Source organism: Pavona decussata, unplaced genomic scaffold, assembly GCF_977016875.1.
Source record: "Pavona decussata unplaced genomic scaffold, jaPavDecu1.1 SCAFFOLD_13, whole genome shotgun sequence".
Lineage (NCBI taxonomy): Eukaryota > Metazoa > Cnidaria > Anthozoa > Scleractinia > Agariciidae > Pavona > Pavona decussata.
In genome coordinates this window covers 2,549-13,017 of record NW_028145436.1, presented here as the reverse complement: position 1 = coordinate 13,017, position 10,469 = coordinate 2,549, and positions in this window count along the sequence as shown.

Sequence of the window (10,469 nt, the reverse complement as noted above, 5' to 3'; positions counted from 1 at the left end):
TAATGCGGGAGAGGCTTGGCTGTGGCTTGGTCTCTTGAGGTCTCCCTCGTCTTCTTTTAAATAAAAAAAAAATGATTGGTGTCTTTAATGCGGGAGAGGGTTGGCTGTGGCTTGGGCTCCCGCGGTCTCTCTCGTCTTCTTTTTTTGTAAAAAAAAATTGATTGATGTCTTTAATGGAGGAAAGGCTTGGTTGTGGCTTGGTCTCCCGATGTCTCTCTCGTCTTCTTTTTTAAAAAAATAATTGATTGGTGTTTTTAATGCGGGAGAGGCTTGGCTGTGGCTTGGTCTTCCGGGGTCTCTCTCCCTTTTTTTTTTTTTTTATAAAAATAATTGATTGGTGTTTTTAAGGCGGGAGAGGCTTAACTGTGGCTTGGTCTCTCGAGGTCTCTCTCGTCTTCTTTTTTATGAAAATAATTGATTGTTGTCTTTAATGCGGGAGAGGCTTGGCTGTGGCTTGGTCTCCTGGGGTCTCTCTCGTCTTCTTTTTTATAAAAATAATTGATTGGTGTCTTTAATGGGGGAGAGGCTTGGCTGTGGCTTGGTCTCCTGGGGTCTCTCTCGTCTTCTTTTTTATGAAAATAATTGATTGGTGTCTTTAATGCGCCAGAGGCTTGGCTGTGGCTTGGTCTCCCGGGGTCTCTCTCGTCTTCTTTTTTATAAAAATAATTGATTGGTGTTTTTAATGCGGGAGAGGCTTGGCTGTGGCTTGGTCTCCCGGGGTCTCTCTCGTCTTCTTTTTTATAAAAAAAAAATGATTGGTGTCTTAAATGCGGTAGAGGGTTGGCTGTGACTTGGTATGCCGCGGTCTCTCTCGTCTTCTTTTTTTGTAAGAAATAATTGATTGATGTCTTTAATGGAGGAAAGGCTTGGCTGTGGCTTGGTCTCCCGATGTCTCTCTCGTCTTCTTTTTTATAAAAATAATTGATTGGTGTTTTTAATGCGGGAGAGGCTTGGCTGTGGCTTGGTCTTCCGGGGTCTCTCTCTTTTTTTTTTTTTTTTTTTTATAAAAATAATTGATTGGTGTTTTTAAGGCGGGAGAGGCTTAACTGTGGCTTGGTCTCTCGGGGTCTCTCTCGTCTTCTTTTTTATGAAAATAATTGATTGGTGTCTTTAATGCGGGAGAGGCTTGGCTGTGGCTTGGTGTCCCGGGGTCTCTCTCGTCTTCTTTTTTATAAAAATAATTGATTGGTGTCTTTAATGCGGGAGAGGCTTGGCTGTGGGTTGGTCTCCTGGGGTCTGTCTCGTCTTCTTTTTTATGAAAATAATTGATTGGTGTCTTTAATGCGGGAGAGGCTTGGCTGTGGCTTGGTCTCCCGGGGTCTCTCTCGTCTTCTTTTTTATAAAAAAAATTGATTGGTGTCTTTAATGCGGGAAAGGCTTGGCTGTGGCTTGGTCTCCCGGGGTCTCTCTCGTCTTCTTTTTTATGAAAATAATTGATTGGTGTCTTTAATGCGGGAGAGGCTTGGCTGTGGCTTGGTCTCCCGGGATCTCTCTCGTCTTCTTTTTTGTAAAAATAATTGATTGTTGTCTTTAATGCGGGAGAGGCTTGGCTGTGGCTTGGTCTCCTGGGGTCTCTCTCGTCTTCTTTTTTATAAAAATAATTGATTGGTGTCTTTAATGGGGGAGAGGCTTGGCTGTGGCTTGGTCTCCTGGGGTCTCTCTCGTCTTCTTTTTTATGAAAATAATTGATTGGTGTCTTTAATGCGCCAGAGGCTTGGCTGTGGCTTGGTCTCCCGGGGTCTCTCTCGTCTTCTTTTTTATAAAAATAATTGATTGGTGTATTTAATGCGGGAGAGGCTTGGCTGTGGCTTGGTCTCCCGGGGTCTCTCTCGTCTTCTTTTTTATAAAAAAAAAATGATTGGTGTCTTAAATGCGGTAGAGGGTTGGCTGTGACTTGGTATGCCGCGGTCTCTCTCGTCTTCTTTTTTTGTAAGAAATAATTGATTGATGTCTTTAATGGAGGAAAGGCTTGGCTGTGGCTTGGTCTCCCGATGTCTCTCTCGTCTTCTTTTTTATAAAAATAATTGATTGGTGTTTTTAATGCGGGAGAGGCTTGGCTGTGGCTTGGTCTTCCGGGGTCTCTCTCTTTTTTTTTTTTTTTTTTTTATAAAAATAATTGATTGGTGTTTTTAAGGCGGGAGAGGCTTAACTGTGGCTTGGTCTCTCGGGGTCTCTCTCGTCTTCTTTTTTATGAAAATAATTGATTGGTGTCTTTAATGCGGGAGAGGCTTGGCTGTGGCTTGGTCTCCCGGGGTCTCTCTCGTCTTCTTTTTTATAAAAATAATTGATTGGTGTCTTTAATGCGGGAAAGGCTTGGCTGTGGGTTGGTCTCCTGGGGTCTGTCTCGTCTTCTTTTTTATGAAAATAATTGATTGGTGTCTTTAATGCGGGAGAGGCTTGGCTGTGGCTTGGTCTCCCGGGGTCTCTCTCGTCTTCTTTTTTATAAAAATAATTGATTGGTGTCTTTAATGCGGGAAAGGCTTGGCTGTGGCTTGGTCTCCCGGGGTCTCTCTCGTCTTCTTTTTTATGAAAATAATTGATTGGTGTCTTTAATGCGGGAGAGGCTTGGCTGTGGCTTGGTCTCCCGGGATCTCTCTCGTCTTCTTTTTTGTAAAAATAATTGATTGGTGTCTTTAATGCGGGAGAGGCTTGGCTGTGGCTTGGTCTCCCGGGGTCTCTCTCGTCTTCTTTTTTAAAAAAATAATTGATTGGTGTTTTTAATGCGGGAGAGGCTTGGCTGTGGCTTGGTCTCTTGAGGTCTCCCTCGTCTTCTTTTAAATAAAAAAAAAATGATTGGTGTCTTTAATGCGGGAGAGGGTTGGCTGTGGCTTGGGCTCCCGCGGTCTCTCTCGTCTTCTTTTTTTGTAAAAAATAATTGATTGATGTCTTTAATGGAGGAAAGGCTTGGCTGTGGCTTGGTCTCCCGATGTCTCTCTCGTCTTCTTTTTTAAAAAAATAATTGATTGGTGTTTTTAATGCGGGAGAGGCTTGGCTGTGGCTTGGTCTTCCGGGGTCTCTCTCCCTTTTTTTTTTTTTTTATAAAAATAATTGATTGGTGTTTTTAAGGCGGGAGAGGCTTAACTGTGGCTTGGTCTCTCGAGGTCTCTCTCGTCTTCTTTTTTATGAAAATAATTGATTGTTGTCTTTAATGCGGGAGAGGCTTGGCTGTGGCTTGGTCTCCCGGGGTCTCTCTCGTCTTCTTTTTTATAAAAATAATTGATTGGTGTCTTTAATGGGGGAGAGGCTTGGCTGTGGCTTGGTCTCCTGGGGTCTCTCTCGTCTTCTTTTTTATGAAAATAATTGATTGGTGTCTTTAATGCGGGAGAGGCTTGGCTGTGGCTTGGTCTCCCGGGGTCTCTCTCGTCTTCTTTTTTATAAAAATAAATTATTGGTGTTTTTAATGCGGGAGAGGCTTGGCTGTGGCTTGGTCTCCCGGGGTCTCTCTCGTCTTCTTTTTTATGAAAATAATTGATTGGTGTCTTTAATGCGGGAGAGGCTTGGCTGTGGCTTGGTCTCCCGGGATCTCTCTCGTCTTCTTTTTTATAAAAATAATTGATTGGTGTCTTTAATGCGGGAGAGGCTTGGCTGTGGCTTGGTCTCCCGGGGTCTCTCTCGTCTTCTTTTTTATAAAAATAATTGATTGGTGTTTTTAATGCGGGAGAAGCTTGGCTGTGGCTTGGTCTCTTGAGGTGTCCCTCGTCTTCTTTTAAATAAAAAAAAAATGATTGGTGTCTTTAATGCGGGAGAGGGTTAGCTGTGGCTTGGTCTCCCGCGGTCTCTCTCGTCTTCTTTCTTTGTAAAAAATAATTGATTGATGTCTTTAATGGAGGAAAGGCTTGGCTGTGGCTTGGTGTCCCGGGGTCTCTCTCATCTTCTTTTTTATAAAAATAACTGATTGGTGTTTTTAAGGCGGGAGAGGTTTGGCTGTGGCTTGGTCTCCCGGGGTCTCTCTCGTTTTTTTCTTTTTATAAAAAAAAAATGATTAGAGTCTTTAATGCAGGAGACAGTTGGCTGTGGCTTGGTCTCGCGCGGTCTCTCTCGTGTTCTTTTTTTGAAAAAAAAAATTGATTGATGTCTTTGATGGAGGAAAGGCTTGGCTATGGCTTGGTCTCCCGGGGTCTCTCTCGTCTTCTCTTTTTATAAAAATAATTGATTGGTGTTTTTAATGCGGGAGAGGCTTGGCTGTAGCTTGGTCTTCCGGGATCTCTCTCTCTTTTTTTTTTTTTATAAAAATAATTGATTGGTGTTTTTAAGGCGGGAGAGGCTTAACTGTGGCTTGGTCTCCCGGGGTCACTCTCGTCTTCTTTTTTTTAAAAAAAAATGATTGGTGTCTTTAATGCGGGAGAGGCTTGGCTGTGGCTTGGTCTCCCGGGGTCTCTCTCGTCTTCTATTTTATAAAAATAATTGATTGATGTCTTTAATGGAAGAAAGGCTTGGCTGTGGCTTGGTCTCCCGGGGTCACTCTCGTCTTCTATTTTATAAAAATAATTGATTGATGTTTTTAATGCGAGAAAGGCTTGGCTGTGGCTTGGTGTCCCGGGGTCTCTCTCGTCTTCTTTTTTATAAAAATAATTGACTGGTGTTTTTAAGGCGGGAGAGGCTTGGCTGTGGCTTGGTGTCCCGGGGTCTCTCTCGTCTTCTTTTTTATAAAAAAAAAAATGATTGGTGTCTTAAATGCGGTAGAGGGTTGGCTGTGACTTGGTATGCCGCGGTCTCTCTCGTCTTCTTTTTTTGTAAGAAATAATTGATTGATGTCTTTAATGGAGGAAAGGCTTGGCTGTGGCTTGGTCTCCCGGGGTCTCTCTCGTCTTCTTTTTTATAAAAAAAAAATGATTGGTGTCTTAAATGCGGTAGAGGGTTGGCTGTGACTTGGTATGCCGCGGTCTCTCTCGTCTTCTTTTTTTGTAAAAAATAATTGATTGATGTCTTTAATGGAGGAAAGGCTTGGCTGTGGCTTGGTCTCCCGATGTCTCTCTCGTCTTCTTTTTTATAAAAATAATTGATTGGTGTTTTTAATGCGGGAGAGGCTTGGCTGTGGCTTGGTCTTCCGGGGTCTCTCTCTTTTTTTTTTTTTTTTTATAAAAATAATTGATTGGTGTTTTTAAGGCGGGAGAGGCTTAACTGTGGCTTGGTCTCTCGGGGTCTCTCTCGTCTTCTTTTTTATGAAAATAATTGATTGGTGTCTTTAATGCGGGAGAGGCTTGGCTGTGGCTTGGTCTCCCGGGGTCTCTCTCGTCTTCTTTTTTATAAAAATAATTGATTGGTGTCTTTAATGCGGGAGAGGCTTGGCTGTGGGTTGGTCTCCTGGGGTCTGTCTCGTCTTCTTTTTTATGAAAATAATTGATTGGTGTCTTTAATGCGTGAGAGGCTTGGCTGTGGCTTAGTCTCCCGGGGTCTCTCTCGTCTTCTTTTTTATAAAAATAATTGATTGGTGTCTTTAATGCGGGAGAGGCTTGGCTGTGGCTTGGTCTCCCGGGGTCTCTCTCGTCTTCTTTTTTATGAAAATAATTGATTGGTGTCTTTAATGCAGGAGAGGCTTGGCTGTGGCTTGGTCTCCCGGGATCTCTCTCGTCTTTTTTTTTATAAAAATAATTGATTGGTGTCTTTAATGCGGGAGAGGCTTGGCTGTGGCTTGGTCTCCCGGGGTCTCTCTCGTCTTCTTTTTTAAGAAAATAATTGATTGGTGTTTTTAATGCGGGAGAGGCTTGGCTGTGGCTTGGTCTCTTGAGGTCTCCCCCGTCTTCTTTTAAATAAAAAAAAAAATGATTGGTGTCTTTAATGCGGGAGAGGGTTGGCTGTGGCTTGGTCTCCCGCGGTCTCTCTCGTCTTCTTTTTTTGTAAAAAATAATTGATTGATGTCTTTAATGGAGGAAAGGCTTGGCTGTGGCTTGGTCTCCCGGGGTCTCTCTCATCTTCTTTTTTATAAAAATAACTGATTGGTGTTTTTAAGGCGGGAGTGGCTTGGCTGTGGCTTGGTCTCCCGGGGTCTCTCTCGTCTTTTTTTGTAAAAAATAATTGATTGATGTCTTTGATGGAGGAAAGGCTTGGCTATGGCTTGGTCTCTCGGGGTCTCTCTCGTCTTCTCTTTTTATAAAAATAATTGATTGGTGTTTTTAATGCGGGAGAGGCTTGGCTGTAGCTTGGTCTTCCGGGATCTCTCTCTCTCTTTTTTTTTTTTATAAAAATAATTGATTGGTGTTTTTAAGGCGGGAGAGGCTTAACTGTGGCTTGGACTCCCGGGGTCACTCTCGTCTTCTTTTTTTTAAAAAAAAATGATTGGTGTCTTTAATGCGGGAGAGGCTTGGCTGTGGCTTGGTCTCCCGGGGTCTCTCTCGTCTTCTTTTTTATCAAAAAAAAAATGATTGGTGTCTTTAATGCAGGAGAGGCTTGGCTGTGGCTTGGTCTCCCGCGGTCTCTCTCGTCTTCTTTTTTTGTAAAAAATAATTGATTGTTGTCTTTAATCGAAGAAAGGCTTGGCTGTGGCTTGGTCTCCCGGGGTCTCTCTCGTCTTCTATTTTATAAAAATAATTGATTGATGTTTTTAAGGCGGGAGAGGCTTGGCTGTGGCTTGGTCTCCCGGGGTCTCTCTTGTCTTCTCTTTTTATAAAAATAATTGATTGGTGTTTTTAATGCGGGAAAGGCTAGGCTGTGGCTTGGTCTCCTGCGGTGTCTCTCGTCTTCTTTTTTATAAAGATAATTAATTGGTGTCTTTAACGCAGGAAAGGCTTGGCTGTGGCTTAGTCTCCCGGGGTCTCTCTCGTCTTCTTTTTTATAAAAATAATTGATTGGTGTCTTTAATGCGGGAGAGGCTTGGCTGTGGCTTGGTGTCCCGGGGTCTCTCTCGTCTTCTTTTTTATGAAAATAACTTATTGGTGTCTTTAATGCGGGAGAGGCTTGGCTGTGGCTTGGTCTCCCGGGGTCTCTCTAGTCTTCTTTTTTAAAAAAATAATTGACTGGCGTTTTTAAGGCGGGAGAGGCTTGGCTTTTGCTTGGTCTCCCGAGGTCTCTCTCGTCTTCTTTTTTATAAAAAAAAAATGATTGGTGTCTTAAATGCGGTAGAGGGTTGGCTGTGACTTGGTATGCCACGGTCTCTCTCGTCCTCTTTTTTTGTAAGAAATAATTGATTGATGTCTTTAATGGACGAAAGGCTTGGCTGTGGCTTGGTCTCCCGGGGTCTCTCTCGTCTTCTTTTTTATAAAAATAATTGATTGGTGTTTTTAATGCGGGAGAGGCTTGGCTGTGGGTTGGTCTCTTGAGGTCTCCCTCGTCCTCTTTTAAATAAAAAAAAAATGATTGGTGTCTTTAATGCGGAAGAGGGTTGGCTGTGGCCTGGTCTCCCGCGGTCTCTCTCGTCTTCTTTTTTTGTAAAAAATAATTGATTGATGTCTTTAATGGACGAAAGGCTTGGCTGTGGCTTGGTCTCCCGAGGTCTCTCTCGTCTTCTTTTTTAAAAAAATAATTGATTGGTGTTTTTAATGCGGGAGAGGCTTGGCTGTGGCTTGGTCTTCCGGGGTCTCTCTCTCTTTTTTTATTTTTTTATAAAAATAATTGATTGGTTTTTTTAAGGCGGGAGAGGCTTAACTGTGGCTTGGTCTCTCGGGGTCTCTCTCGTCTTCTTTTTTGTGAAAATAATTGATTGGTGTCTTTAATGCGGGAGAGGCTTGGCTGTGGCTTGGTCTCCTGGGGTCTGTCTCGTCTTCTCTTTTTATAAAAATAATTGATTGGTGTTTTTAATGCGGGAGAGGCTTGGCTGTGGCTTGGTCTCTTGAGGTCTCCCTCCTCTTCCTTTAGATAAAAAAAAAATGATTGGTGTTTTTAATGCGGAAGAGGGTTGGCTGTGGCTTGGTCTCCCGCGGTCTCTCTCGTCTTCTTTTTTTGTAAAAAATAATTGATTGATGTCTTTAATGGAGGAAAGGCTTGGCTGTGGGTTGGTCTCCCGGGGTCTCTCTCATCTTCTTTTTTGTAAAAATAACTGATTGGTGTTTTTAATGCGGGAGAGTCTTGGCTGTGGCTTGGTCTCCCGGGGTCTCTCTCGTCTTTTTTTTTTATAAAAAAAAAAATGATTAGAGTCTTTAATGCAGGAGAGGGTTGGCTGTGGCTTGGTCTCCCGCGGTCTCTCTCGTGTTCTTTTTTTGTAAAAAATAATTGATTGATGTCTTTAATGGAGGAAAGGCTTGGCTGTGGCTTGGTCTCCCGGGGTCTCTCTCATCTTCTTTTTTGTAAAAATAACTGATTGGTGTTTTTAATGCGGGAGAGTCTTGGCTGTGGCTTGGTCTCCCGGGGTCTCTCTCGTCTTTTTTTTTTTTTAAAAAAAAAATGATTAGAGTCTTTAATGGAGGAAAGGCTTGGCTGTGGCTTGGTCTCCCGGGGTCTCTCTCGTCTTCTCTTTTTATAAAAATAATTGATTGGTGTTTTTAATGCGGGAGAGGCTTAACTGTAGCTTGGTCTTCCGGGGTCTGTCTCGTCTTCTTTTTTTAAAAAAAAAATGATTGGTGTCTTTAATGCGGGAGAGGCTTGGCTGTGGCTTGGTCTCCAGGGGTCTCTCTCGTCTTCTTTTTTATAAAAAGAAAAATGATTGGTGTCTTTAATGCAGGAGAGGTTTGGCTGTGGCTTGGTCTCCCGCGGTCTCTCTCGTCTTCTTTTTATGTAAAAAATAATTGATTGATGTCTTTAATGGAAGAAAGGCTTGGCTGTGGCTTGGTCTCCCGGGGTCTCTCTCGTCTTCTATTTTATAAAAATAATTGATTGATGTTTTTAAGGCGGGAGAGGCTTGGCTGTGGCTTGGTCTTCCGGGGTCTCTCTCGTCTTCTTTTTTATAAAAATAATTGTTTGGTGTCTTTAATGCGGGAGAGGCTTGGCTGTGGCTTGGTGTCCCGGGGTCTCTCTCGTCTTTTTTTTTATTAAAATAATTTATTGGTGTCTTTAATGCGGGAGAGGCTTGGCTGTGGCTTGGTCTCCCGGGGTCTCTCTAGTCTTCTTTTTTAAAAAAATAATTGACTGGCGTTTTTAAGGCGGGAGAGGCTTGGCTGTGGCTTGGTCTCCCGGGGTCTCTCTCGTCTTCTTTTTTATAAAAATAATAGATTGGTGTCTTTAATGCTGGAGAAGCTTGGCTGTGGCTTGGTGTCCCGGGGTCTCTTTCTTTTCTTTTTTTTTTTAAAAAATAATTTATTGGTGTTTTTAAGGCGGAAGAGGTTTGGCTGATGCTTGGTCTCCCAGGGTCTCTCTTGTCTTCTTTTTATAAATAATAATTGATTGGTGTCTTTAATGCGGGAGAGGCTTGGCTGTGGCTTGGTCTCCCGGGGTCTCTCTCGTATTCTTTTTTATAAAAATAATTGATTAGTGTCTTTAATGCGGGAGAGGCTTGGCTGTGGCTTGGTCTCCCGGGGTCTCTCTCGTCTTCTTTTGTATAAAAATAATTGATTGGTGTCTTTAATGCGGGAGAGGCTTGGCTGTGGCTTGGTCTCCCGGGGTCTCTCTCGTCTTCTTTTGTAAAAAAATAATTTATTGGTGTCTTTAATGCGGGAGAGGCTTGGCTGTGGCTTGGTCTCCCGGGGTCTCTCTCGTCTTCTTTTTTATAAAAATAATTGATTGGTGTCTTTAATGCGGGAGAGGCTTGGCTGTGGCTTGGTCTCCCGGGGTCTCTCTCGTATTCTTTTTTATAAAAATAATTGATTAGTGTCTTAAATGCGGGAGAGGCTTGGCTGTGGCTTGGTCTCCTGGGGTCTCTCTCGTCTTCTTTTTTATAAAAATAATTGATTGGTGTTTTTAATGGGAGAAAGGCTTGGCTGTGGCTTGATCTCCTGGGGTCTCTTTCGTCTTTTTTTTTTTCAAGTTAATTTATTTGGTGTTTTTAAGGCGAGAGAGGCTTGGCTTTGGCTTGGTCTCCCGGGGTTTCTCTCGTCTTTTTTTTTTTATAAAGTAATTGATTGGTGTCTTTAATGCGGGGGAGGCTTGGCTGTGGCTTGGTCTCCCGCGGTCTCTCTCGTTTTCTTTTTTATAAAAATAATTGGTTGGTTTCTTTAATGCGGGAGAGGCTTGGCTGTGGCCTGGTCCCCGGGGTCTCTGTTGTCTTCTTTTTTATAAAAATAATTGATTGGTGATTTTAATGCAGGAGAGGCTTGGCTGTGGCTTGGTCTCCTGGGGTCTCTCTCGAATTTTTTTTATAAAAATAATTGATTGGTGTCTTCAATGCGGGAGAGGCTTGGCTTTGGCTTTGTCTCCCGGGGTCTCTCTCGTCTTCTTTTTTATAAAAATAATTGGTTGTTTTTTTTTAATGCGGGAGAGGCTTGGCTGTGGCTTGGTCTCCTGGGGTCTCTCTCGTCTTCTTTTTTGTAAAAATAGTTGATTGGTGTTTTTAAGGCGGGAGAGGGTTGGCTGTGGCTTGGTCTCCTGCGGTCTCTCTCGTCTTCTTTTTTAAAAAAATAATTGACTGGTGCTTTTAAGGCGGGAGAGGCTTGGCTGTGGCTTGG